Source organism: Lissotriton helveticus, chromosome 10 (genome assembly GCF_964261635.1).
Source record: "Lissotriton helveticus chromosome 10, aLisHel1.1, whole genome shotgun sequence".
Taxonomy (NCBI): domain Eukaryota; kingdom Metazoa; phylum Chordata; class Amphibia; order Caudata; family Salamandridae; genus Lissotriton; species Lissotriton helveticus.
Window position 1 is genome coordinate 589,916,200 of NC_136071.1, and position 23,287 is coordinate 589,939,486.

The window sequence follows — 23,287 nt, forward strand, 5'->3', positions numbered from 1 at the left end:
TGCTTTTCTGGGCCAGACAAGCATGGTAGGAACATTACATGCATAGTGTTTTTCTAGTGTAATTTCAGGATATGGTTTCAAAATCGCCTCTTGGAATAAAAGTGGTCCTCATTCCTGTCTTCCAAAGAAATAGAGACCGGGTAAGGAGAGCCCAACTTTGAGCTTCAAGGACATTGGCCCTTAGTCTGTGCATTCCAGCCCAATACATGCCAACAAGATTCCTGAGTTAGTGTCTGTTTCTGTAGTGTAGTGGTTATCACGTTCGCCTTACACGCGAAAGGTCCCTGGTTCGAGACCGGGCAGAAACAGCGGTTTGCTGTTTTTAACAGTGTTTGCCTTTACTTGCTGACTTTATAGGAAAGCTGAGATAATAGAGGCTGTCTATCCCTCACCAACCTGACGTAGTGTGCTCCAGGGATCTCAGTGACAGCTCGAAAAGAGAAGTGACGATAGCTTGCGCCATTCGCTTGCTCGCCCTTTGCTCTGAAGGGTGGGCCTACTTCATGAAAGCAAGGAATGAGAGCAGAAATGCTTTTCTTGTCCTCACCGCAAGCAGACACTTAGAAAAAACAAACTGTCTGAAGGACAGAGGCTTTTTAATTTCTTGTTTGATGACGGCCATGGAAAAGACAGCAATCATATTGCAGAAGAGAGCAACATGTGCAGTTGCTTGCTTTGGGGGAAGCATTCACCGACTAGCTGCCACTAACCCCTGGAGCCATGTCAGAGGTGACTCTTGCGTGGCTCGTTGGTCTAGGGGTATGATTCTCGCTTAGGGTGCGAGAGGTCCCGGGTTCAAATCCCGGACGAGCCCTTTTTAGAGCTAAACATACAAATCGTACTAAAAATGCACTATGCCTGACTATTTCTAGTAATACTCGGTGCATTGTTGCGCAACATATTCCTAACCTCAGAAGAAAAATGGATCACCGTGCTTTTTCTGCCTACCTGCTTAGTCTCAGTGTGTCCCAGGTGATGCTTTCCCAAGCTGTACTCGCAGACATTTAGGCATCAGATATTTGTCTGTCGATGCCTGCACAAGTAAATTTTGAATACGTCTAATTGCAAGCATGTTGGATGATATCTCTGAGGTTTTCACACTTGTTCTGCACATTCTGAGCCGCTGCTGATACAGCAGAATAGAAGTAGGGTGAAGCCTTGAGAGGAACTTTGCTTTAACAGTAGCAAGCAGCAAGGTCGTTTCTGTGGTGTAGTGGTCATCACGTTCGCCTAACACGCGAAAGGTCCTCGGTTCGAGACCGGGCAGAATCACTGAGCGTTGGCTGCTTTTATGTGCACACTCTAAAACCTTATTATCTGAATGCAAGTTTAAGAAGAGGTGGTCTTTGAACACAGTGAGCCGTGGGAAACTTTCTTTACCTTTGCAAGACGAAACAAAGTTATCTGCATCCGTCATCTGGGGGTCGTTCTTGTGCCTATTTTTATTTTGTTTAAGCTATGTTGTATTGTTGGGGCCTTTACACCTGTGACATTGCTGTGAAGGTTGTAAGTGGAAACATTGGCAGGTGCAGATAGAAGAGTTAGACCTAAGCCCCCCTCATGAGCCGTCAGGATGGCCGAGTGGTCTAAGGCGCCAGACTCAAGAGAGCTTGATCTTCAGTGTAGCTGAGCCTTCTGGTCTCCTCATGGAGGCGTGGGTTCAAATCCCACTTCTGACAGGTCCCTTTTACACCCGTAAATCTTCCTGTTTTTTGCAGTGCGTTCCCGGCAAACACCACAATCTTTGCAGGAACCTGTAGCATGTGAAGAGAAATCCACCAACAATCAGGCTGGGCCCTCAATCACAATTCCATGGATTTCTGGAAATGACACCTCAGGCACACCTTCCATTAAATTTGCACTCCATCACAGTAACTGCCTTGCTGGGTTTCTAACTAAGCAGTTGATCCCATCATTTGTTGTGAGGCTCTCCTGCCACCTTTTGGGCAGAGAAGGCACTGTCCCTGCAAAAACACAGGCAGACATGTTCAACAGGGCTTCCTGGTTATGTGGGAGGAGCAGAATGCCATTGGTTCCCCCCTTGCAAATTCTAATTTACATAAGGAAGACAGAGAGGTAGCTGGGAGTAGGCACTGCACACGGGCATTGCACTCTCTCTTATGATTTGCAGCCAATTCTAGATTGAGGCAGGAGGAAAGGAGGTGACTCGCCCAACAATGGCTATACTGAGAAGTCAGCCACTCTGGGTCTCCCAGGTGAGTGTTTCAGGCCTGTGAGCCACTCATATAAATCTCGCCTGATCGAGCCTGATCGAGCGCGTTTGAATCCAAATATCAAACCCCTCTTTCTCAGGCGCAGGAAATGGTGGGCCCTTCATTGCTTCTGGTGTGGAAGTCTATGGGGCAAGGGTCCAGGACTTGCAGAGGAGAACAATTGCCAGAAAGTGCTTGCTGTTCTCATCTGTGCCTTTTTTCTGCTCACTGGCTGATAGGAGATTGGCTGCCCCCTTTCTTGCTAGAGTGAAAAAACAACAACTTGAGAGAAAACATGACGTTGTGAGGCTCACTTAGAGGGAGACTAGCCAAATAGCCCTGCTTTTTTTCTGAAAGACGCTTCAGAAATTGTTCAAAATGTCTCCTGGCCACTCAGGCTCGTTGGTCTAGGGGTATGATTCTCGCTTCGGGTGCGAGAGGTCCCGGGTTCAAATCCCGGACGAGCCCATGCTGTGGACATTTTCAGGATGCTTGTAATATAGGAGCATCTCTTCTTTTCAATGCTATAAGACGCTGTGTATGTCGAGAAAGTTCCTTACCCTGCACGCTATTTTCCACTTGTGGCGGGATAAAGGAGTGCAGGACTTCTTTGCAACTGCTTTTCTGGGCCAGACCAGCATGGTAGGAACATTACATGCATAGTGTTTTTCTAGTGTAATTTCAGGATATGGTTTCAAAATCGCCTCTTGGAATAAAAGTGGTCCTCATTCCTGTCTTCCAAAGAAATAGAGACCGGGTAAGGAGAGCCCAACTTTGAGCTTCAAGGACATTGGCCCTTAGTCTGTGCATTCCAGCCCAATACATGCCAACAAGATTCCTGAGTTAGTGTCTGTTTCTGTAGTGTAGTGGTTTTCACGTTCGCCTTACACGCGAAAGGTCCTTGGTTCGAGACCGGGCAGAAACAGCGGTTTGCTGTTTTTAACAGTGTTTGCCTTTACTGGCTGACTTTATAGGAAAGCTGAGATAATAGAGGCTGTCTATCCCTCACCAACCTGACGTAGTGTGCTCCAGGGATCTCAGTGACAGCTCGAAAAGAGAAGTGACGATAGCTTGCGCCATTCGCTTGCTCGCCCTTTGCTCTGAAGGGTGGGCCTACTTCATGAAAGCAAGGAATGAGAGCAGAAATGCTTTTCTTGTCCTCACCGCAAGCAGACACTTAGAGAAAACAAACTGTCTGAAGGACAGAGGCTTTTTAATTTCTTGTTTGATGACGGCCATGGAAAAGACAGCAATCATATTGCAGAAGAGAGCAACATGTGCAGTTGCTTGCTTTGGGTGAAGCATTCACCGACTAGCTGCCACTAACCCCTGGAGCCATGTCAGAGGTGACTCTTGCGTGGCTCGTTGGTCTAGGGGTATGATTCTCGCTTAGGGTGCGAGAGGTCCCGGGTTCAAATCCCGGACGAGCCCTTTTTAGAGCTAAACATACAAATCGTACTAAAAATGCACTATGCCTGACTATTTCTAGTAATACTCGGTGCATTGTTGCGCAACATATTCCTAACCTCAGAAGAAAAATGGATCATCGTGCTTTTTCTGCCTACCTGCTTAGTCTCAGTGTGTCCCAGGTGATGCTTTCCCAAGCTGTACTCGCAGACATTTAGGCATCAGATATTTGTCTGTCGATGCCTGCACAAGTAAATTTTGAATACGTCTAATTGCAAGCATGTTGGATGATATCTCTGAGGTTTTCACACTTGTTCTGCACATTCTGAGCCGCTGCTGATACAGCAGAATAGAAGTAGGGTGAAGCCTTGAGAGGAACTTTGCTTTAACAGTAGCAAGCAGCAAGGTCGTTTCTGTAGTGTAGTGGTCATCACGTTCCCCTAACATGCGAAAGGTCCCCGGTTCGAGACCGGGCAGAAACACTGAGCGTTGGCTGCTTTTATGTGCACACTCTAAAACCTTATTATCTGAATGCAAGTTTAAGAAGAGGTGGTCTTTGAACACAGTGAGCCGTGGGAAACTTTCTTTACCTTTGCAAGACGAAACAAAGTTATCTGCATCCGTCATCTGGGGGTCGTTCTTGTGCCTATTTTTATTTTGTTTAAGCTATGTTGTATTGTTGGGGCCTTTACACCTGTGACATTGCTGTGAAGGTTGTAAGTGGAAACATTGGCAGGTGCAGATAGAAGAGTTAGACCTAAGCCCCCCTCATGAGCCGTCAGGATGGCCGAGTGGTCTAAGGCGCTAGACTCAAGAGAGCTTGATCTTCAGTGTAGCTGAGCCTTCTGGTCTCCTCATGGAGGCGTGGGTTCAAATCCCACTTCTGACAGGTCCCTTTTACACCCGTAAATCTTCCTGTTTTTTGCAGTGCGTTCCCGGCAAACACCACAATCTTTGCAGGAACCTGTAGCATGTGAAGAGAAATCCACCAACAATCAGGCTGGGCCCTCAATCACAATTCCATGGATTTCTGGAAATGACACCTCAGGCACACCTTCCATTAAATTTGCACTCCATCACAGTAACTGCCTTGCTGGGTTTCTAACTAAGCAGTTGATCCCATCATTTGTTGTGAGGCTCTCCTGCCACCTTTTGGGCAGAGAAGGCACTGTCCCTGCAAAAACACAGGCAGACATGTTCAACAGGGCTTCCTGGTTATGTGGGAGGAGCAGAATGCCATTGGTTCCCCCCTTGCAAATTCTAATTTACATAAGGAAGACAGAGAGGTAGCTGGGAGTAGGCACTGCACACGGGCATTGCACTCTCTCTTATGATTTGCAGCCAATTCTAGATTGAGGCAGGAGGAAAGGAGGTGACTCGCCCAACAATGGCTATACTGAGAAGTCAGCCACTCTGGGTCTCCCAGGTGAGTGTTTCAGGCCTGTGAGCCACTCATATAAATCTCGCCTGATCGAGCCTGAGCGAGCGCTGAGCGAGCGCGTTTGAATCCAAATATCAAACCCCTCTTTCTCAGGCGCAGGAAATGGTGGGCCCTTCATTGCTTCTGGTGTGGAAGTCTATGGGGCAAGGGTCCAGGACTTGCAGAGGAGAACAATTGCCAGAAAGTGCTTGCTGTTCTCATCTGTGCCTTTTTTCTGCTCACTGGCTGATAGGAGATTGGCTGCCCCCTTTCTTGCTAGAGTGAAAAAACAACAACTTGAGAGACAACATGACGTTGTGAGGCTCACTTAGAGGGAGACTAGCCAAATAGCCCTGCTTTTTTTCTGAAAGACGCTTCAGAAATTGTTCAAAATGTCTCCTGGCCACTCAGGCTCGTTGGTCTAGGGGTATGATTCTCGCTTCGGGTGCGAGAGGTCCCGGGTTCAAATCCCGGACGAGCCCATGCTGTGGACATTTTCAGGATGCTTGTAATATAGGAGCATTTCTTCTTTTCAATGCTATAAGACGCTGTGTATGTCGAGAAAGTTCCTTACCCTGCACGCTATTTTCCACTTGTGGCGGGATAAAGGAGTGCAGGACTTCTTTGCAACTGCTTTTCTGGGCCAGACCAGCATGGTAGGAACATTACATGCATAGTGTTTTTCTAGTGTAATTTCAGGATATGGTTTCAAAATCGCCTCTTGGAATAAAAGTGGTCCTCATTCCTGTCTTCCAAAGAAATAGAGACCGGGTAAGGAGAGCCCAACTTTGAGCTTCAAGGACATTGGCCCTTAGTCTGTGCATTCCAGCCCAATACATGCCAACAAGATTCCTGAGTTAGTGTCTGTTTCTGTAGTGTAGTGGTTTTCACGTTCGCCTTACACGCGAAAGGTCCTTGGTTCGAGACCGGGCAGAAACAGCGGTTTGCTGTTTTTAACAGTGTTTGCCTTTACTGGCTGACTTTATAGGAAAGCTGAGATAATAGAGGCTGTCTATCCCTCACCAACCTGACGTAGTGTGCTCAAGGGATCTCAGTGACAGCTCGAAAAGAGAAGTGACGATAGCTTGCGCCATTCGCTTGCTCGCCCTTTGCTCTGAAGGGTGGGCCTACTTCATGAAAGCAAGGAATGAGAGCAGAAATGCTTTTCTTGTCCTCACCGCAAGCAGACACTTAGAGAAAACAAACTGTCTGAAGGACAGAGGCTTTTTAATTTCTTGTTTGATGACGGCCATGGAAAAGACAGCAATCATATTGCAGAAGAGAGCAACATGTGCAGTTGCTTGCTTTGGGTGAAGCATTCACCGACTAGCTGCCACTAACCCCTGGAGCCATGTCAGAGGTGACTCTTGCGTGGCTCGTTGGTCTAGGGGTATGATTCTCGCTTAGGGTGCGAGAGGTCCCGGGTTCAAATCCCGGACGAGCCCTTTTTAGAGCTAAACATACAAATCGTACTAAAAATGCACTATGCCTGACTATTTCTAGTAATACTCGGTGCATTGTTGCGCAACATATTCCTAACCTCAGAAGAAAAATGGATCATCGTGCTTTTTCTGCCTACCTGCTTAGTCTCAGTGTGTCCCAGGTGATGCTTTCCCAAGCTGTACTCGCAGACATTTAGGCATCAGATATTTGTCTGTCGATGCCTGCACAAGTAAATTTTGAATACGTCTAATTGCAAGCATGTTGGATGATATCTCTGAGGTTTTCACACTTGTTCTGCACATTCTGAGCCGCTGCTGATACAGCAGAATAGAAGTAGGGTGAAGCCTTGAGAGGAACTTTGCTTTAACAGTAGCAAGCAGCAAGGTCGTTTCTGTAGTGTAGTGGTCATCACGTTCGCCTAACACGCGAAAGGTCCCCGGTTTGAGACCGGGCAGAAACACTGAGCGTTGGCTGCTTTTATGTGCACACTCTAAAACCTTATTATCTGAATGCAAGTTTAAGAAGAGGTGGTCTTTGAACACAGTGAGCCGTGGGAAACTTTCTTTACCTTTGCAAGACGAAACAAAGTTATCTGCATCCGTCATCTGGGGGTCGTTCTTGTGCCTATTTTTATTTTGTTTAAGCTATGTTGTATTGTTGGGGCCTTTACACCTGTGACATTGCTGTGAAGGTTGTAAGTGGAAACATTGGCAGGTGCAGATAGAAGAGTTAGACCTAAGCCCCCCTCATGAGCCGTCAGGATGGCCGAGTGGTCTAAGGCGCCAGACTCAAGAGAGCTTGATCTTCAGTGTAGCTGAGCCTTCTGGTCTCCTCATGGAGGCGTGGGTTCAAATCCCACTTCTGACAGGTCCCTTTTACACCCGTAAATCTTCCTGTTTTTTGCAGTGCGTTCCCGGCAAACACCACAATCTTTGCAGGAACCTGTAGCATGTGAAGAGAAATCCACCAACAATCAGGCTGGGCCCTCAATCACAATTCCATGGATTTCTGGAAATGACACCTCAGGCACACCTTCCATTAAATTTGCACTCCATCACAGTAACTGCCTTGCTGGGTTTCTAACTAAGCAGTTGATCCCATCATTTGTTGTGAGGCTCTCCTGCCACCTTTTGGGCAGAGAAGGCACTGTCCCTGCAAAAACACAGGCAGACATGTTCAACAGGGCTTCCTGGTTATGTGGGAGGAGCAGAATGCCATTGGTTCCCCCCTTGCAAATTCTAATTTACATAAGGAAGACAGAGAGGTAGCTGGGAGTAGGCACTGCACACGGGCATTGCACTCTCTCTTATGATTTGCAGCCAATTCTAGATTGAGGCAGGAGGAAAGGAGGTGACTCGCCCAACAATGGCTATACTGAGAAGTCAGCCACTCTGGGTCTCCCAGGTTAGTGTTTCAGGCCTGTGAGCCACTCATATAAATCTCGCCTGATCGAGCCTGATCGAGCGCGTTTGAATCCAAATATCAAACCCCTCTTTCTCAGGCGCAGGAAATGGTGGGCCCTTCATTGCTTCTGGTGTGGAAGTCTATGGGGCAAGGGTCCAGGACTTGCAGAGGAGAACAATTGCCAGAAAGTGCTTGCTGTTCTCATCTGTGCCTTTTTTCTGCTCACTGGCTGATAGGAGATTGGCTGCCCCCTTTCTTGCTAGAGTGAAAAAACAACAACTTGAGAGAAAACATGACGTTGTGAGGCTCACTTAGAGGGAGACTAGCCAAATAGCCCTGCTTTTTTTCTGAAAGACGCTTCAGAAATTGTTCAAAATGTCTCCTGGCCACTCAGGCTCGTTGGTCTAGGGGTATGATTCTCGCTTCGGGTGCGAGAGGTCCCGGGTTCAAATCCCGGACGAGCCCATGCTGTGGACATTTTCAGGATGCTTGTAATATAGGAGCATTTCTTCTTTTCAATGCTATAAGACGCTGTGTATGTCGAGAAAGTTCCTTACCCTGCACGCTATTTTCCACTTGTGGCGGGATAAAGGAGTGCAGGACTTCTTTGCAACTGCTTTTCTGGGCCAGACCAGCATGGTAGGAACATTACATGCATAGTGTTTTTCTAGTGTAATTTCAGGATATGGTTTCAAAATCGCCTCTTGGAATAAAAGTGGTCCTCATTCCTGTCTTCCAAAGAAATAGAGACCGGGTAAGGAGAGCCCAACTTTGAGCTTCAAGGACATTGGCCCTTAGTCTGTGCATTCCAGCCCAATACATGCCAACAAGATTCCTGAGTTAGTGTCTGTTTCTGTAGTGTAGTGGTTTTCACGTTCGCCTTACACGCGAAAGGTCCTTGGTTCGAGACCGGGCAGAAACAGCGGTTTGCTGTTTTTAACAGTGTTTGCCTTTACTGGCTGACTTTATAGGAAAGCTGAGATAATAGAGGCTGTCTATCCCTCACCAACCTGACGTAGTGTGCTCAAGGGATCTCAGTGACAGCTCGAAAAGAGAAGTGACGATAGCTTGCGCCATTCGCTTGCTCGCCCTTTGCTCTGAAGGGTGGGCCTACTTCATGAAAGCAAGGAATGAGAGCAGAAATGCTTTTCTTGTCCTCACCGCAAGCAGACACTTAGATAAAACAAACTGTCTGAAGGACAGAGGCTTTTTAATTTCTTGTTTGATGACGGCCATGGAAAAGACAGCAATCATATTGCAGAAGAGAGCAACATGTGCAGTTGCTTGCTTTGGGTGAAGCATTCACCGACTAGCTACCACTAACCCCTGGAGCCATGTCAGAGGTGACTCTTGCGTGGCTCGTTGGTCTAGGGGTATGATTCTCGCTTAGGGTGCGAGAGGTCCCGGGTTCAAATCCCGGACGAGCCCTTTTTAGAGCTAAACATACAAATCGTACTAAAAATGCACTATGCCTGACTATTTCTAGTAATACTCGGTGCATTGTTGCGCAACATATTCCTAACCTCAGAAGAAAAATGGATCATCGTGCTTTTTCTGCCTACCTGCTTAGTCTCAGTGTGTCCCAGGTGATGCTTTCCCAAGCTGTACTCGCAGACATTTAGGCATCAGATATTTGTCTGTCGATGCCTGCACAAGTAAATTTTGAATACGTCTAATTGCAAGCATGTTGGATGATATCTCTGAGGTTTTCACACTTGTTCTGCACATTCTGAGCCGCTGCTGATACAGCAGAATAGAAGTAGGGTGAAGCCTTGAGAGGAACTTTGCTTTAACAGTAGCAAGCAGCAAGGTCGTTTCTGTAGTGTAGTGGTCATCACGTTCGCCTAACACGCGAAAGGTCCCCGGTTTGAGACCGGGCAGAAACACTGAGCGTTGGCTGCTTTTATGTGCACACTCTAAAACCTTATTATCTGAATGCAAGTTTAAGAAGAGGTGGTCTTTGAACACAGTGAGCCGTGGGAAACTTTCTTTACCTTTGCAAGACGAAACAAAGTTATCTGCATCCGTCATCTGGGGGTCGTTCTTGTGCCTATTTTTATTTTGTTTAAGCTATGTTGTATTGTTGGGGCCTTTACACCTGTGACATTGCTGTGAAGGTTGTAAGTGGAAACATTGGCAGGTGCAGATAGAAGAGTTAGACCTAAGCCCCCCTCATGAGCCGTCAGGATGGCCGAGTGGTCTAAGGCGCCAGACTCAAGAGAGCTTGATCTTCAGTGTAGCTGAGCCTTCTGGTCTCCTCATGGAGGCGTGGGTTCAAATCCCACTTCTGACAGGTCCCTTTTACACCCGTAAATCTTCCTGTTTTTTGCAGTGCGTTCCCGGCAAACACCACAATCTTTGCAGGAACCTGTAGCATGTGAAGAGAAATCCACCAACAATCAGGCTGGGCCCTCAATCACAATTCCATGGATTTCTGGAAATGACACCTCAGGCACACCTTCCATTAAATTTGCACTCCATCACAGTAACTGCCTTGCTGGGTTTCTAACTAAGCAGTTGATCCCATCATTTGTTGTGAGGCTCTCCTGCCACCTTTTGGGCAGAGAAGGCACTGTCCCTGCAAAAACACAGGCAGACATGTTCAACAGGGCTTCCTGGTTATGTGGGAGGAGCAGAATGCCATTGGTTCCCCCCTTGCAAATTCTAATTTACATAAGGAAGACAGAGAGGTAGCTGGGAGTAGGCACTGCACACGGGCATTGCACTCTCTCTTATGATTTGCAGCCAATTCTAGATTGAGGCAGGAGGAAAGGAGGTGACTCGCCCAACAATGGCTATACTGAGAAGTCAGCCACTCTGGGTCTCCCAGGTTAGTGTTTCAGGCCTGTGAGCCACTCATATAAATCTCGCCTGATCGAGCCTGATCGAGCGCTGAGTGAGCGCGTTTGAATCCAAATATCAAACCCCTCTTTCTCAGGCGCAGGAAATGGTGGGCCCTTCATTGCTTCTGGTGTGGAAGTCTATGGGGCAAGGGTCCAGGACTTGCAGAGGAGAACAATTGCCAGAAAGTGCTTGCTGTTCTCATCTGTGCCTTTTTTCTGCTCACTGGCTGATAGGAGATTGGCTGCCCCCTTTCTTGCTAGAGTGAAAAAACAACAACTTGAGAGAAAACATGACGTTGTGAGGCTCACTTAGAGGGAGACTAGCCAAATAGCCCTGCTTTTTTTCTGAAAGACGCTTCAGAAATTGTTCAAAATGTCTCCTGGCCACTCAGGCTCGTTGGTCTAGGGGTATGATTCTCGCTTCGGGTGCGAGAGGTCCCGGGTTCAAATCCTGGACGAGCCCATGCTGTGGACATTTTCAGGATGCTTGTAATATAGGAGCATTTCTTCTTTTCAATGCTATAAGACGCTGTGTATGTCGAGAAAGTTCCTTACCCTGCACGCTATTTTCCACTTGTGGCGGGATAAAGGAGTGCAGGACTTCTTTGCAACTGCTTTTCTGGGCCAGACAAGCATGGTAGGAACATTACATGCATAGTGTTTTTCTAGTGTAATTTCAGGATATGGTTTCAAAATCGCCTCTTGGAATAAAAGTGGTCCTCATTCCTGTCTTCCAAAGAAATAGAGACCGGGTAAGGAGAGCCCAACTTTGAGCTTCAAGGACATTGGCCCTTAGTCTGTGCATTCCAGCCCAATACATGCCAACAAGATTCCTGAGTTAGTGTCTGTTTCTGTAGTGTAGTGGTTATCACGTTCGCCTTACACGCGAAAGGTCCCTGGTTCGAGACCGGGCAGAAACAGCGGTTTGCTGTTTTTAACAGTGTTTGCCTTTACTTGCTGACTTTATAGGAAAGCTGAGATAATAGAGGCTGTCTATCCCTCACCAACCTGACGTAGTGTGCTCCAGGGATCTCAGTGACAGCTCGAAAAGAGAAGTGACGATAGCTTGCGCCATTCGCTTGCTCGCCCTTTGCTCTGAAGGGTGGGCCTACTTCATGAAAGCAAGGAATGAGAGCAGAAATGCTTTTCTTGTCCTCACCGCAAGCAGACACTTAGAAAAAACAAACTGTCTGAAGGACAGAGGCTTTTTAATTTCTTGTTTGATGACGGCCATGGAAAAGACAGCAATCATATTGCAGAAGAGAGCAACATGTGCAGTTGCTTGCTTTGGGGGAAGCATTCACCGACTAGCTGCCACTAACCCCTGGAGCCATGTCAGAGGTGACTCTTGCGTGGCTCGTTGGTCTAGGGGTATGATTCTCGCTTAGGGTGCGAGAGGTCCCGGGTTCAAATCCCGGACGAGCCCTTTTTAGAGCTAAACATACAAATCGTACTAAAAATGCACTATGCCTGACTATTTCTAGTAATACTCGGTGCATTGTTGCGCAACATATTCCTAACCTCAGAAGAAAAATGGATCACCGTGCTTTTTCTGCCTACCTGCTTAGTCTCAGTGTGTCCCAGGTGATGCTTTCCCAAGCTGTACTCGCAGACATTTAGGCATCAGATATTTGTCTGTCGATGCCTGCACAAGTAAATTTTGAATACGTCTAATTGCAAGCATGTTGGATGATATCTCTGAGGTTTTCACACTTGTTCTGCACATTCTGAGCCGCTGCTGATACAGCAGAATAGAAGTAGGGTGAAGCCTTGAGAGGAACTTTGCTTTAACAGTAGCAAGCAGCAAGGTCGTTTCTGTGGTGTAGTGGTCATCACGTTCGCCTAACACGCGAAAGGTCCTCGGTTCGAGACCGGGCAGAATCACTGAGCGTTGGCTGCTTTTATGTGCACACTCTAAAACCTTATTATCTGAATGCAAGTTTAAGAAGAGGTGGTCTTTGAACACAGTGAGCCGTGGGAAACTTTCTTTACCTTTGCAAGACGAAACAAAGTTATCTGCATCCGTCATCTGGGGGTCGTTCTTGTGCCTATTTTTATTTTGTTTAAGCTATGTTGTATTGTTGGGGCCTTTACACCTGTGACATTGCTGTGAAGGTTGTAAGTGGAAACATTGGCAGGTGCAGATAGAAGAGTTAGACCTAAGCCCCCCTCATGAGCCGTCAGGATGGCCGAGTGGTCTAAGGCGCCAGACTCAAGAGAGCTTGATCTTCAGTGTAGCTGAGCCTTCTGGTCTCCTCATGGAGGCGTGGGTTCAAATCCCACTTCTGACAGGTCCCTTTTACACCCGTAAATCTTCCTGTTTTTTGCAGTGCGTTCCCGGCAAACACCACAATCTTTGCAGGAACCTGTAGCATGTGAAGAGAAATCCACCAACAATCAGGCTGGGCCCTCAATCACAATTCCATGGATTTCTGGAAATGACACCTCAGGCACACCTTCCATTAAATTTGCACTCCATCACAGTAACTGCCTTGCTGGGTTTCTAACTAAGCAGTTGATCCCATCATTTGTTGTGAGGCTCTCCTGCCACCTTTTGGGCAGAGAAGGCACTGTCCCTGCAAAAACACAGGCAGACATGTTCAACAGGGCTTCCTGGTTATGTGGGAGGAGCAGAATGCCATTGGTTCCCCCCTTGCAAATTCTAATTTACATAAGGAAGACAGAGAGGTAGCTGGGAGTAGGCACTGCACACGGGCATTGCACTCTCTCTTATGATTTGCAGCCAATTCTAGATTGAGGCAGGAGGAAAGGAGGTGACTCGCCCAACAATGGCTATACTGAGAAGTCAGCCACTCTGGGTCTCCCAGGTGAGTGTTTCAGGCCTGTGAGCCACTCATATAAATCTCGCCTGATCGAGCCTGATCGAGCGCGTTTGAATCCAAATATCAAACCCCTCTTTCTCAGGCGCAGGAAATGGTGGGCCCTTCATTGCTTCTGGTGTGGAAGTCTATGGGGCAAGGGTCCAGGACTTGCAGAGGAGAACAATTGCCAGAAAGTGCTTGCTGTTCTCATCTGTGCCTTTTTTCTGCTCACTGGCTGATAGGAGATTGGCTGCCCCCTTTCTTGCTAGAGTGAAAAAACAACAACTTGAGAGAAAACATGACGTTGTGAGGCTCACTTAGAGGGAGACTAGCCAAATAGCCCTGCTTTTTTTCTGAAAGACGCTTCAGAAATTGTTCAAAATGTCTCCTGGCCACTCAGGCTCGTTGGTCTAGGGGTATGATTCTCGCTTCGGGTGCGAGAGGTCCCGGGTTCAAATCCCGGACGAGCCCATGCTGTGGACATTTTCAGGATGCTTGTAATATAGGAGCATTTCTTCTTTTCAATGCTATAAGACGCTGTGTATGTCGAGAAAGTTCCTTACCCTGCACGCTATTTTCCACTTGTGGCGGGATAAAGGAGTGCAGGACTTCTTTGCAACTGCTTTTCTGGGCCAGACCAGCATGGTAGGAACATTACATGCATAGTGTTTTTCTAGTGTAATTTCAGGATATGGTTTCAAAATCGCCTCTTGGAATAAAAGTGGTCCTCATTCCTGTCTTCCAAAGAAATAGAGACCGGGTAAGGAGAGCCCAACTTTGAGCTTCAAGGACATTGGCCCTTAGTCTGTGCATTCCAGCCCAATACATGCCAACAAGATTCCTGAGTTAGTGTCTGTTTCTGTAGTGTAGTGGTTTTCACGTTCGCCTTACACGCGAAAGGTCCTTGGTTCGAGACCGGGCAGAAACAGCGGTTTGCTGTTTTTAACAGTGTTTGCCTTTACTGGCTGACTTTATAGGAAAGCTGAGATAATAGAGGCTGTCTATCCCTCACCAACCTGACGTAGTGTGCTCAAGGGATCTCAGTGACAGCTCGAAAAGAGAAGTGACGATAGCTTGCGCCATTCGCTTGCTCGCCCTTTGCTCTGAAGGGTGGGCCTACTTCATGAAAGCAAGGAATGAGAGCAGAAATGCTTTTCTTGTCCTCACCGCAAGCAGACACTTAGATAAAACAAACTGTCTGAAGGACAGAGGCTTTTTAATTTCTTGTTTGATGACGGCCATGGAAAAGACAGCAATCATATTGCAGAAGAGAGCAACATGTGCAGTTGCTTGCTTTGGGTGAAGCATTCACCGACTAGCTACCACTAACCCCTGGAGCCATGTCAGAGGTGACTCTTGCGTGGCTCGTTGGTCTAGGGGTATGATTCTCGCTTAGGGTGCGAGAGGTCCCGGGTTCAAATCCCGGACGAGCCCTTTTTAGAGCTAAACATACAAATCGTACTAAAAATGCACTATGCCTGACTATTTCTAGTAATACTCGGTGCATTGTTGCGCAACATATTCCTAACCTCAGAAGAAAAATGGATCATCGTGCTTTTTCTGCCTACCTGCTTAGTCTCAGTGTGTCCCAGGTGATGCTTTCCCAAGCTGTACTCGCAGACATTTAGGCATCAGATATTTGTCTGTCGATGCCTGCACAAGTAAATTTTGAATACGTCTAATTGCAAGCATGTTGGATGATATCTCTGAGGTTTTCACACTTGTTCTGCACATTCTGAGCCGCTGCTGATACAGCAGAATAGAAGTAGGGTGAAGCCTTGAGAGGAACTTTGCTTTAACAGTAGCAAGCAGCAAGGTCGTTTCTGTAGTGTAGTGGTCATCACGTTCGCCTAACACGCGAAAGGTCCCCGGTTTGAGACCGGGCAGAAACACTGAGCGTTGGCTGCTTTTATGTGCACACTCTAAAACCTTATTATCTGAATGCAAGTTTAAGAAGAGGTGGTCTTTGAACACAGTGAGCCGTGGGAAACTTTCTTTACCTTTGCAAGACGAAACAAAGTTATCTGCATCCGTCATCTGGGGGTCGTTCTTGTGCCTATTTTTATTTTGTTTAAGCTATGTTGTATTGTTGGGGCCTTTACACCTGTGACATTGCTGTGAAGGTTGTAAGTGGAAACATTGGCAGGTGCAGATAGAAGAGTTAGACCTAAGCCCCCCTCATGAGCCGTCAGGATGGCCGAGTGGTCTAAGGCGCCAGACTCAAGAGAGCTTGATCTTCAGTGTAGCTGAGCCTTCTGGTCTCCTCATGGAGGCGTGGGTTCAAATCCCACTTCTGACAGGTCCCTTTTACACCCGTAAATCTTCCTGTTTTTTGCAGTGCGTTCCCGGCAAACACCACAATCTTTGCAGGAACCTGTAGCATGTGAAGAGAAATCCACCAACAATCAGGCTGGGCCCTCAATCACAATTCCATGGATTTCTGGAAATGACACCTCAGGCACACCTTCCATTAAATTTGCACTCCATCACAGTAACTGCCTTGCTGGGTTTCTAACTAAGCAGTTGATCCCATCATTTGTTGTGAGGCTCTCCTGCCACCTTTTGGGCAGAGAAGGCACTGTCCCTGCAAAAACACAGGCAGACATGTTCAACAGGGCTTCCTGGTTATGTGGGAGGAGCAGAATGCCATTGGTTCCCCCCTTGCAAATTCTAATTTACATAAGGAAGACAGAGAGGTAGCTGGGAGTAGGCACTGCACACGGGCATTGCACTCTCTCTTATGATTTGCAGCCAATTCTAGATTGAGGCAGGAGGAAAGGAGGTGACTCGCCCAACAATGGCTATACTGAGAAGTCAGCCACTCTGGGTCTCCCAGGTGAGTGTTTCAGGCCTGTGAGCCACTCATATAAATCTCGCCTGATCGAGCCTGATCGAGCGCTGAGCGAGCGCGTTTGAATCCAAATATCAAACCCCTCTTTCTCAGGCGCAGGAAATGGTGGGCCCTTCATTGCTTCTGGTGTGGAAGTCTATGGGGCAAGGGTCCAGGACTTGCAGAGGAGAACAATTGCCAGAAAGTGCTTGCTGTTCTCATCTGTGCCTTTTTTCTGCTCACTGGCTGATAGGAGATTGGCTGCCCCCTTTCTTGCTAGAGTGAAAAAACAACAACTTGAGAGAAAACATGACGTTGTGAGGCTCACTTAGAGGGAGACTAGCCAAATAGCCCTGCTTTTTTTCTGAAAGACGCTTCAGAAATTGTTCAAAATGTCTCCTGGCCACTCAGGCTCGTTGGTCTAGGGGTATGATTCTCGCTTCGGGTGCGAGAGGTCCCGGGTTCAAATCCTGGACGAGCCCATGCTGTGGACATTTTCAGGATGCTTGTAATATAGGAGCATTTCTTCTTTTCAATGCTATAAGACGCTGTGTATGTCGAGAAAGTTCCTTACCCTGCACGCTATTTTCCACTTGTGGCGGGATAAAGGAGTGCAGGACTTCTTTGCAACTGCTTTTCTGGGCCAGACAAGCATGGTAGGAACATTACATGCATAGTGTTTTTCTAGTGTAATTTCAGGATATGGTTTCAAAATCGCCTCTTGGAATAAAAGTGGTCCTCATTCCTGTCTTCCAAAGAAATAGAGACCGGGTAAGGAGAGCCCAACTTTGAGCTTCAAGGACATTGGCCCTTAGTCTGTGCATTCCAGCCCAATACATGCCAACAAGATTCCTGAGTTAGTGTCTGTTTCTGTAGTGTAGTGGTTATCACGTTCGCCTTACACGCGAAAGGTCCCTGGTTCGAGACCGGGCAGAAACAGCGGTTTGCTGTTTTTAACAGTGTTTGCCTTTACTTGCTGACTTTATAGGAAAGCTGAGATAATAGAGGCTGTCTATCCCTCACCAACCTGACGTAGTGTGCTCCAGGGATCTCAGTGACAGCTCGAAAAGAGAAGTGACGATAGCTTGCGCCATTCGCTTGCTCGCCCTTTGCTCTGAAGGGTGGGCCTACTTCATGAAAGCAAGGAATGAGAGCAGAAATGCTTTTCTTGTCCTCACCGCAAGCAGACACTTAGAAAAAACAAACTGTCTGAAGGACAGAGGCTTTTTAATTTCTTGTTTGATGACGGCCATGGAAAAGACAGCAATCATATTGCAGAAGAGAGCAACATGTGCAGTTGCTTGCTTTGGGTGAAGCATTCACCGACTAGCTGCCACTAACCCCTGGAGCCATGTCAGAGGTGACTCTTGCGTGGCTCGTTGGTCTAGGGGTATGATTCTCGCTTAGGGTGCGAGAGGTCCCGGGTTCAAATCCCGGACGAGCCCTTTTTAGAGCTAAACATACAAATCGTACTAAAAATGCACTATGCCTGACTATTTCTAGTAATACTCGGTGCATTGTTGCGCAACATATTCCTAACCTCAGAAGAAAAATGGATCACCGTGCTTTTTCTGCCTACCTGCTTAGTCTCAGTGTGTCCCAGGTGATGCTTTCCCAAGCTGTACTCGCAGACATTTAGGCATCAGATATTTGTCTGTCGATGCCTGCACAAGTAAATTTTGAATACGTCTAATTGCAAGCATGTTGGATGATATCTCTGAGGTTTTCACACTTGTTCTGCACATTCTGAGCCGCTGCTGATACAGCAGAATAGAAGTAGGGTGAAGCCTTGAGAGGAACTTTGCTTTAACAGTAGCAAGCAGCAAGGTCGTTTCTGTGGTGTAGTGGTCATCACGTTCGCCTAACACGCGAAAGGTCCTCGGTTCGAGACCGGGCAGAATCACTGAGCGTTGGCTGCTTTTATGTGCACACTCTAAAACCTTATTATCTGAATGCAAGTTTAAGAAGAGGTGGTCTTTGAACACAGTGAGCCGTGGGAAACTTTCTTTACCTTTGCAAGACGAAACAAAGTTATCTGCATCCGTCATCTGGGGGTCGTTCTTGTGCCTATTTTTATTTTGTTTAAGCTATGTTGTATTGTTGGGGCCTTTACACCTGTGACATTGCTGTGAAGGTTGTAAGTGGAAACATTGGCAGGTGCAGATAGAAGAGTTAGACCTAAGCCCCCCTCATGAGCCGTTAGGATGGCCGAGTGGTCTAAGGCGCCAGACTCAAGAGAGCTTGATCTTCAGTGTAGCTGAGCCTTCTGGTCTCCTCATGGAGGCGTGGGTTCAAATCCCACTTCTGACAGGTCCCTTTTACACCCGTAAATCTTCCTGTTTTTTGCAGTGCGTTCCCGGCAAACACCACAATCTTTGCAGGAACCTGTAGCATGTGAAGAGAAATCCACCAACAATCAGGCTGGGCCCTCAATCACAATTCCATGGATTTCTGGAAATGACACCTCAGGCACACCTTCCATTAAATTTGCACTCCATCACAGTAACTGCCTTGCTGGGTTTCTAACTAAGCAGTTGATCCCATCATTTGTTGTGAGGCTCTCCTGCCACCTTTTGGGCAGAGAAGGCACTGTCCCTGCAAAAACACAGGCAGACATGTTCAACAGGGCTTCCTGGTTATGTGGGAGGAGCAGAATGCCATTGGTTCCCCCCTTGCAAATTCTAATTTACATAAGGAAGACAGAGAGGTAGCTGGGAGTAGGCACTGCACACGGGCATTGCACTCTCTCTTATGATTTGCAGCCAATTCTAGATTGAGGCAGGAGGAAAGGAGGTGACTCGCCCAACAATGGCTATACTGAGAAGTCAGCCACTCTGGGTCTCCCAGGTGAGTGTTTCAGGCCTGTGAGCCACTCATATAAATCTCGCCTGATCGAGCCTGATCGAGCGCTGAGCGAGCGCGTTTGAATCCAAATATCAAACCCCTCTTTCTCAGGCGCAGGAAATGGTGGGCCCTTCATTGCTTCTGGTGTGGAAGTCTATGGGGCAAGGGTCCAGGACTTGCAGAGGAGAACAATTGCCAGAAAGTGCTTGCTGTTCTCATCTGTGCCTTTTTTCTGCTCACTGGCTGATAGGAGATTGGCTGCCCCCTTTCTTGCTAGAGTGAAAAAACAACAACTTGAGAGAAAACATGACGTTGTGAGGCTCACTTAGAGGGAGACTAGCCAAATAGCCCTGCTTTTTTTCTGAAAGACGCTTCAGAAATTGTTCAAAATGTCTCCTGGCCACTCAGGCTCGTTGGTCTAGGGGTATGATTCTCGCTTCGGGTGCGAGAGGTCCCGGGTTCAAATCCCGGACGAGCCCATGCTGTGGACATTTTCAGGATGCTTGTAATATAGGAGCATTTCTTCTTTTCAATGCTATAAGACGCTGTGTATGTCGAGAAAGTTCCTTACCCTGCACGCTATTTTCCACTTGTGGCGGGATAAAGGAGTGCAGGACTTCTTTGCAACTGCTTTTCTGGGCCAGACCAGCATGGTAGGAACATTACATGCATAGTGTTTTTCTAGTGTAATTTCAGGATATGGTTTCAAAATCGCCTCTTGGAATAAAAGTGGTCCTCATTCCTGTCTTCCAAAGAAATAGAGACCGGGTAAGGAGAGCCCAACTTTGAGCTTCAAGGACATTGGCCCTTAGTCTGTGCATTCCAGCCCAATACATGCCAACAAGATTCCTGAGTTAGTGTCTGTTTCTGTAGTGTAGTGGTTTTCACGTTCGCCTTACACGCGAAAGGTCCTTGGTTCGAGACCGGGCAGAAACAGCGGTTTGCTGTTTTTAACAGTGTTTGCCTTTACTGGCTGACTTTATAGGAAAGCTGAGATAATAGAGGCTGTCTATCCCTCACCAACCTGACGTAGTGTGCTCCAGGGATCTCAGTGACAGCTCGAAAAGAGAAGTGACGATAGCTTGCGCCATTCGCTTGCTCGCCCTTTGCTCTGAAGGGTGGGCCTACTTCATGAAAGCAAGGAATGAGAGCAGAAATGCTTTTCTTGTCCTCACCGCAAGCAGACACTTAGAAAAAACAAACTGTCTGAAGGACAGAGGCTTTTTAATTTCTTGTTTGATGACGGCCATGGAAAAGACAGCAATCATATTGCAGAAGAGAGCAACATGTGCAGTTGCTTGCTTTGGGGGAAGCATTCACCGACTAGCTGCCACTAACCCCTGGAGCCATGTCAGAGGTGACTCTTGCGTGGCTCGTTGGTCTAGGGGTATGATTCTCGCTTAGGGTGCGAGAGGTCCCGGGTTCAAATCCCGGACGAGCCCTTTTTAGAGCTAAACATACAAATCGTACTAAAAATGCACTATGCCTGACTATTTCTAGTAATACTCGGTGCATTGTTGCGCAACATATTCCTAACCTCAGAAGAAAAATGGATCACCGTGCTTTTTCTGCCTACCTGCTTAGTCTCAGTGTGTCCCAGGTGATGCTTTCCCAAGCTGTACTCGCAGACATTTAGGCATCAGATATTTGTCTGTCGATGCCTGCACAAGTAAATTTTGAATACGTCTAATTGCAAGCATGTTGGATGATATCTCTGAGGTTTTCACACTTGTTCTGCACATTCTGAGCCGCTGCTGATACAGCAGAATAGAAGTAGGGTGAAGCCTTGAGAGGAACTTTGCTTTAACAGTAGCAAGCAGCAAGGTCGTTTCTGTGGTGTAGTGGTCATCACGTTCGCCTAACACGCGAAAGGTCCTCGGTTCGAGACCGGGCAGAATCACTGAGCGTTGGCTGCTTTTATGTGCACACTCTAAAACCTTATTATCTGAATGCAAGTTTAAGAAGAGGTGGTCTTTGAACACAGTGAGCCGTGGGAAACTTTCTTTACCTTTGCAAGACGAAACAAAGTTATCTGCATCCGTCATCTGGGGGTCGTTCTTGTGCCTATTTTTATTTTGTTTAAGCTATGTTGTATTGTTGGGGCCTTTACACCTGTGACATTGCTGTGAAGGTTGTAAGTGGAAACATTGGCAGGTGCAGATAGAAGAGTTAGACCTAAGCCCCCCTCATGAGCCGTCAGGATGGCCGAGTGGTCTAAGGCGCCAGACTCAAGAGAGCTTGATCTTCAGTGTAGCTGAGCCTTCTGGTCTCCTCATGGAGGCGTGGGTTCAAATCCCACTTCTGACAGGTCCCTTTTACACCCGTAAATCTTCCTGTTTTTTGCAGTGCGTTCCCGGCAAACACCACAATCTTTGCAGGAACCTGTAGCATGTGAAGAGAAATCCACCAACAATCAGGCTGGGCCCTCAATCACAATTCCATGGATTTCTGGAAATGACACCTCAGGCACACCTTCCATTAAATTTGCACTCCATCACAGTAACTGCCTTGCTGGGTTTCTAACTAAGCAGTTGATCCCATCATTTGTTGTGAGGCTCTCCTGCCACCTTTTGGGCAGAGAAGGCACTGTCCCTGCAAAAACACAGGCAGACATGTTCAACAGGGCTTCCTGGTTATGTGGGAGGAGCAGAATGCCATTGGTTCCCCCCTTGCAAATTCTAATTTACATAAGGAAGACAGAGAGGTAGCTGGGAGTAGGCACTGCACACGGGCATTGCACTCTCTCTTATGATTTGCAGCCAATTCTAGATTGAGGCAGGAGGAAAGGAGGTGACTCGCCCAACAATGGCTATACTGAGAAGTCAGCCACTCTGGGTCTCCCAGGTGAGTGTTTCAGGCCTGTGAGCCACTCATATAAATCTCGCCTGATCGAGCCTGATCGAGCGCGTTTGAATCCAAATATCAAACCCCTCTTTCTCAGGCGCAGGAAATGGTGGGCCCTTCATTGCTTCTGGTGTGGAAGTCTATGGGGCAAGGGTCCAGGACTTGCAGAGGAGAACAATTGCCAGAAAGTGCTTGCTGTTCTCATCTGTGCCTTTTTTCTGCTCACTGGCTGATAGGAGATTGGCTGCCCCCTTTCTTGCTAGAGTGAAAAAACAACAACTTGAGAGAAAACATGACGTTGTGAGGCTCACTTAGAGGGAGACTAGCCAAATAGCCCTGCTTTTTTTCTGAAAGACGCTTCAGAAATTGTTCAAAATGTCTCCTGGCCACTCAGGCTCGTTGGTCTAGGGGTATGATTCTCGCTTCGGGTGCGAGAGGTCCCGGGTTCAAATCCCGGACGAGCCCATGCTGTGGACATTTTCAGGATGCTTGTAATATAGGAGCATTTCTTCTTTTCAATGCTATAAGACGCTGTGTATGTCGAGAAAGTTCCTTACCCTGCACGCTATTTTCCACTTGTGGCGGGATAAAGGAGTGCAGGACTTCTTTGCAACTGCTTTTCTGGGCCAGACCAGCATGGTAGGAACATTACATGCATAGTGTTTTTCTAGTGTAATTTCAGGATATGGTTTCAAAATCGCCTCTTGGAATAAAAGTGGTCCTCATTCCTGTCTTCCAAAGAAATAGAGACCGGGTAAGGAGAGCCCAACTTTGAGCTTCAAGGACATTGGCCCTTAGTCTGTGCATTCCAGCCCAATACATGCCAACAAGATTCCTGAGTTAGTGTCTGTTTCTGTAGTGTAGTGGTTTTCACGTTCGCCTTACACGCGAAAGGTCCTTGGTTCGAGACCGGGCAGAAACAGCGGTTTGCTGTTTTTAACAGTGTTTGCCTTTACTGGCTGACTTTATAGGAAAGCTGAGATAATAGAGGCTGTCTATCCCTCACCAACCTGACGTAGTGTGCTCAAGGGATCTCAGTGACAGCTCGAAAAGAGAAGTGACGATAGCTTGCGCCATTCGCTTGCTCGCCCTTTGCTCTGAAGGGTGGGCCTACTTCATGAAAGCAAGGAATGAGAGCAGAAATGCTTTTCTTGTCCTCACCGCAAGCAGACACTTAGATAAAACAAACTGTCTGAAGGACAGAGGCTTTTTAATTT

At 47.3% G+C, this 23,287-nt stretch overlaps 41 non-coding genes across 41 annotated transcripts; all 41 read left to right on the forward strand.

Annotated features, from left to right (window-relative positions):
* The first annotated feature begins 235 nt into the window (after positions 1 to 235).
* TRNAV-UAC (transfer RNA valine (anticodon UAC)) lies at positions 236 to 308 on the forward strand. Its single transcript has one exon. It is a non-coding gene; the product is annotated as a tRNA-Val (tRNA).
* A 434-nt stretch (positions 309 to 742) lies between these two features.
* TRNAP-AGG (transfer RNA proline (anticodon AGG)) lies at positions 743 to 814 on the forward strand. The gene has a single exon. It is a non-coding gene; the product is annotated as a tRNA-Pro (tRNA).
* Positions 815 to 1,199: 385 nt separating this feature from the next.
* Positions 1,200 to 1,272, forward strand: TRNAV-AAC (transfer RNA valine (anticodon AAC)). Its single transcript has one exon. It is a non-coding gene; the product is annotated as a tRNA-Val (tRNA).
* Positions 1,273 to 1,567: 295 nt separating this feature from the next.
* TRNAL-CAA (transfer RNA leucine (anticodon CAA)) lies at positions 1,568 to 1,679 on the forward strand. Its single transcript has 2 exons — positions 1,568 to 1,605; positions 1,634 to 1,679. It is a non-coding gene; the product is annotated as a tRNA-Leu (tRNA).
* Positions 1,680 to 2,609: 930 nt separating this feature from the next.
* TRNAP-CGG (transfer RNA proline (anticodon CGG)) lies at positions 2,610 to 2,681 on the forward strand. Its single transcript has one exon. It is a non-coding gene; the product is annotated as a tRNA-Pro (tRNA).
* A 384-nt stretch (positions 2,682 to 3,065) lies between these two features.
* Positions 3,066 to 3,138, forward strand: TRNAV-UAC (transfer RNA valine (anticodon UAC)). Its single transcript has one exon. It is a non-coding gene; the product is annotated as a tRNA-Val (tRNA).
* Positions 3,139 to 3,572: 434 nt separating this feature from the next.
* TRNAP-AGG (transfer RNA proline (anticodon AGG)) lies at positions 3,573 to 3,644 on the forward strand. The gene has a single exon. It is a non-coding gene; the product is annotated as a tRNA-Pro (tRNA).
* A 385-nt stretch (positions 3,645 to 4,029) lies between these two features.
* On the forward strand, positions 4,030 to 4,102 carry TRNAV-AAC (transfer RNA valine (anticodon AAC)). Its single transcript has one exon. It is a non-coding gene; the product is annotated as a tRNA-Val (tRNA).
* A 295-nt stretch (positions 4,103 to 4,397) lies between these two features.
* On the forward strand, positions 4,398 to 4,509 carry TRNAL-CAA (transfer RNA leucine (anticodon CAA)). The gene is made up of 2 exons: positions 4,398 to 4,435; positions 4,464 to 4,509. It is a non-coding gene; the product is annotated as a tRNA-Leu (tRNA).
* A 941-nt stretch (positions 4,510 to 5,450) lies between these two features.
* TRNAP-CGG (transfer RNA proline (anticodon CGG)) lies at positions 5,451 to 5,522 on the forward strand. The gene has a single exon. It is a non-coding gene; the product is annotated as a tRNA-Pro (tRNA).
* Positions 5,523 to 5,906: 384 nt separating this feature from the next.
* On the forward strand, positions 5,907 to 5,979 carry TRNAV-UAC (transfer RNA valine (anticodon UAC)). Its single transcript has one exon. It is a non-coding gene; the product is annotated as a tRNA-Val (tRNA).
* A 434-nt stretch (positions 5,980 to 6,413) lies between these two features.
* Positions 6,414 to 6,485, forward strand: TRNAP-AGG (transfer RNA proline (anticodon AGG)). The gene has a single exon. It is a non-coding gene; the product is annotated as a tRNA-Pro (tRNA).
* A 385-nt stretch (positions 6,486 to 6,870) lies between these two features.
* On the forward strand, positions 6,871 to 6,943 carry TRNAV-AAC (transfer RNA valine (anticodon AAC)). The gene has a single exon. It is a non-coding gene; the product is annotated as a tRNA-Val (tRNA).
* Positions 6,944 to 7,238: 295 nt separating this feature from the next.
* Positions 7,239 to 7,350, forward strand: TRNAL-CAA (transfer RNA leucine (anticodon CAA)). The gene is made up of 2 exons: positions 7,239 to 7,276; positions 7,305 to 7,350. It is a non-coding gene; the product is annotated as a tRNA-Leu (tRNA).
* Positions 7,351 to 8,280: 930 nt separating this feature from the next.
* Positions 8,281 to 8,352, forward strand: TRNAP-CGG (transfer RNA proline (anticodon CGG)). Its single transcript has one exon. It is a non-coding gene; the product is annotated as a tRNA-Pro (tRNA).
* A 384-nt stretch (positions 8,353 to 8,736) lies between these two features.
* On the forward strand, positions 8,737 to 8,809 carry TRNAV-UAC (transfer RNA valine (anticodon UAC)). The gene has a single exon. It is a non-coding gene; the product is annotated as a tRNA-Val (tRNA).
* A 434-nt stretch (positions 8,810 to 9,243) lies between these two features.
* Positions 9,244 to 9,315, forward strand: TRNAP-AGG (transfer RNA proline (anticodon AGG)). Its single transcript has one exon. It is a non-coding gene; the product is annotated as a tRNA-Pro (tRNA).
* A 385-nt stretch (positions 9,316 to 9,700) lies between these two features.
* TRNAV-AAC (transfer RNA valine (anticodon AAC)) lies at positions 9,701 to 9,773 on the forward strand. Its single transcript has one exon. It is a non-coding gene; the product is annotated as a tRNA-Val (tRNA).
* Positions 9,774 to 10,068: 295 nt separating this feature from the next.
* Positions 10,069 to 10,180, forward strand: TRNAL-CAA (transfer RNA leucine (anticodon CAA)). The gene is made up of 2 exons: positions 10,069 to 10,106; positions 10,135 to 10,180. It is a non-coding gene; the product is annotated as a tRNA-Leu (tRNA).
* A 941-nt stretch (positions 10,181 to 11,121) lies between these two features.
* On the forward strand, positions 11,122 to 11,193 carry TRNAP-CGG (transfer RNA proline (anticodon CGG)). The gene has a single exon. It is a non-coding gene; the product is annotated as a tRNA-Pro (tRNA).
* Positions 11,194 to 11,577: 384 nt separating this feature from the next.
* Positions 11,578 to 11,650, forward strand: TRNAV-UAC (transfer RNA valine (anticodon UAC)). Its single transcript has one exon. It is a non-coding gene; the product is annotated as a tRNA-Val (tRNA).
* Positions 11,651 to 12,084: 434 nt separating this feature from the next.
* On the forward strand, positions 12,085 to 12,156 carry TRNAP-AGG (transfer RNA proline (anticodon AGG)). Its single transcript has one exon. It is a non-coding gene; the product is annotated as a tRNA-Pro (tRNA).
* Positions 12,157 to 12,541: 385 nt separating this feature from the next.
* On the forward strand, positions 12,542 to 12,614 carry TRNAV-AAC (transfer RNA valine (anticodon AAC)). The gene has a single exon. It is a non-coding gene; the product is annotated as a tRNA-Val (tRNA).
* Positions 12,615 to 12,909: 295 nt separating this feature from the next.
* TRNAL-CAA (transfer RNA leucine (anticodon CAA)) lies at positions 12,910 to 13,021 on the forward strand. The gene is made up of 2 exons: positions 12,910 to 12,947; positions 12,976 to 13,021. It is a non-coding gene; the product is annotated as a tRNA-Leu (tRNA).
* Positions 13,022 to 13,951: 930 nt separating this feature from the next.
* Positions 13,952 to 14,023, forward strand: TRNAP-CGG (transfer RNA proline (anticodon CGG)). Its single transcript has one exon. It is a non-coding gene; the product is annotated as a tRNA-Pro (tRNA).
* A 384-nt stretch (positions 14,024 to 14,407) lies between these two features.
* On the forward strand, positions 14,408 to 14,480 carry TRNAV-UAC (transfer RNA valine (anticodon UAC)). Its single transcript has one exon. It is a non-coding gene; the product is annotated as a tRNA-Val (tRNA).
* Positions 14,481 to 14,914: 434 nt separating this feature from the next.
* TRNAP-AGG (transfer RNA proline (anticodon AGG)) lies at positions 14,915 to 14,986 on the forward strand. The gene has a single exon. It is a non-coding gene; the product is annotated as a tRNA-Pro (tRNA).
* Positions 14,987 to 15,371: 385 nt separating this feature from the next.
* TRNAV-AAC (transfer RNA valine (anticodon AAC)) lies at positions 15,372 to 15,444 on the forward strand. The gene has a single exon. It is a non-coding gene; the product is annotated as a tRNA-Val (tRNA).
* Positions 15,445 to 15,739: 295 nt separating this feature from the next.
* On the forward strand, positions 15,740 to 15,851 carry TRNAL-CAA (transfer RNA leucine (anticodon CAA)). Its single transcript has 2 exons — positions 15,740 to 15,777; positions 15,806 to 15,851. It is a non-coding gene; the product is annotated as a tRNA-Leu (tRNA).
* Positions 15,852 to 16,792: 941 nt separating this feature from the next.
* TRNAP-CGG (transfer RNA proline (anticodon CGG)) lies at positions 16,793 to 16,864 on the forward strand. The gene has a single exon. It is a non-coding gene; the product is annotated as a tRNA-Pro (tRNA).
* Positions 16,865 to 17,248: 384 nt separating this feature from the next.
* On the forward strand, positions 17,249 to 17,321 carry TRNAV-UAC (transfer RNA valine (anticodon UAC)). Its single transcript has one exon. It is a non-coding gene; the product is annotated as a tRNA-Val (tRNA).
* Positions 17,322 to 17,755: 434 nt separating this feature from the next.
* Positions 17,756 to 17,827, forward strand: TRNAP-AGG (transfer RNA proline (anticodon AGG)). The gene has a single exon. It is a non-coding gene; the product is annotated as a tRNA-Pro (tRNA).
* A 385-nt stretch (positions 17,828 to 18,212) lies between these two features.
* Positions 18,213 to 18,285, forward strand: TRNAV-AAC (transfer RNA valine (anticodon AAC)). The gene has a single exon. It is a non-coding gene; the product is annotated as a tRNA-Val (tRNA).
* Positions 18,286 to 18,580: 295 nt separating this feature from the next.
* TRNAL-CAA (transfer RNA leucine (anticodon CAA)) lies at positions 18,581 to 18,692 on the forward strand. Its single transcript has 2 exons — positions 18,581 to 18,618; positions 18,647 to 18,692. It is a non-coding gene; the product is annotated as a tRNA-Leu (tRNA).
* Positions 18,693 to 19,633: 941 nt separating this feature from the next.
* Positions 19,634 to 19,705, forward strand: TRNAP-CGG (transfer RNA proline (anticodon CGG)). The gene has a single exon. It is a non-coding gene; the product is annotated as a tRNA-Pro (tRNA).
* A 384-nt stretch (positions 19,706 to 20,089) lies between these two features.
* On the forward strand, positions 20,090 to 20,162 carry TRNAV-UAC (transfer RNA valine (anticodon UAC)). Its single transcript has one exon. It is a non-coding gene; the product is annotated as a tRNA-Val (tRNA).
* A 434-nt stretch (positions 20,163 to 20,596) lies between these two features.
* On the forward strand, positions 20,597 to 20,668 carry TRNAP-AGG (transfer RNA proline (anticodon AGG)). Its single transcript has one exon. It is a non-coding gene; the product is annotated as a tRNA-Pro (tRNA).
* A 385-nt stretch (positions 20,669 to 21,053) lies between these two features.
* On the forward strand, positions 21,054 to 21,126 carry TRNAV-AAC (transfer RNA valine (anticodon AAC)). The gene has a single exon. It is a non-coding gene; the product is annotated as a tRNA-Val (tRNA).
* Positions 21,127 to 21,421: 295 nt separating this feature from the next.
* Positions 21,422 to 21,533, forward strand: TRNAL-CAA (transfer RNA leucine (anticodon CAA)). Its single transcript has 2 exons — positions 21,422 to 21,459; positions 21,488 to 21,533. It is a non-coding gene; the product is annotated as a tRNA-Leu (tRNA).
* A 930-nt stretch (positions 21,534 to 22,463) lies between these two features.
* On the forward strand, positions 22,464 to 22,535 carry TRNAP-CGG (transfer RNA proline (anticodon CGG)). The gene has a single exon. It is a non-coding gene; the product is annotated as a tRNA-Pro (tRNA).
* Positions 22,536 to 22,919: 384 nt separating this feature from the next.
* Positions 22,920 to 22,992, forward strand: TRNAV-UAC (transfer RNA valine (anticodon UAC)). The gene has a single exon. It is a non-coding gene; the product is annotated as a tRNA-Val (tRNA).
* The last annotated feature ends 295 nt before the right edge of the window (positions 22,993 to 23,287 follow it).